At 36.0% G+C, this 364-nt stretch overlaps 1 protein-coding gene across 1 annotated transcript in view; it reads right to left on the bottom strand.

Moving 5' to 3' along the window:
• Positions 1–364, bottom strand: part of LOC107691213 (voltage-dependent T-type calcium channel subunit alpha-1G-like) — a 135,060-nt gene that overhangs the window by 9,103 nt on the left and 125,593 nt on the right. The gene's annotated exons all lie outside the window — the stretch shown is intronic.

Here is a 364-nt window from a genome sequence, read left to right as displayed (position 1 = left end):
CCCCCCACGGGTCATTTTGCCCCGCCACTGGAAAAGCATGGAATTTACGAAAAAACTGCGGATTTTTTATTTTTTTATTTTGTCACACTTGAGCATGGAGCACACACAAAAAAATTTGAGTCGATTCGAGGATTCTATGTGTAATAAAATAAGGTGTAATAAAAAAAGTAACAAAAGTGTCCCTTATTTTGACCCGGCCATAGGAATGAATGGAATGTTTGAAAAAAACAGCATTTTTTTATTTATTAGATTTTTTTTACTATATAAAATCTGACACAATCCAGAAAAGATGCATACCCAAACAAAGGGCTGAGACTGCAGAATGTCCCCAATGCACAAAAAACTCACATACCCACACACACAG

The sequence above is a fragment of the Sinocyclocheilus anshuiensis genome, unplaced genomic scaffold (genome assembly GCF_001515605.1).
Source record: "Sinocyclocheilus anshuiensis isolate Anshui unplaced genomic scaffold, SAMN03320099.WGS_v1.1 scaffold470, whole genome shotgun sequence".
Classification (NCBI taxonomy): domain Eukaryota; kingdom Metazoa; phylum Chordata; class Actinopteri; order Cypriniformes; family Cyprinidae; genus Sinocyclocheilus; species Sinocyclocheilus anshuiensis.
The sequence above is the reverse complement of the archived record's forward strand: the minus strand, read 5'-3'. Positions and strand labels throughout refer to the sequence as shown.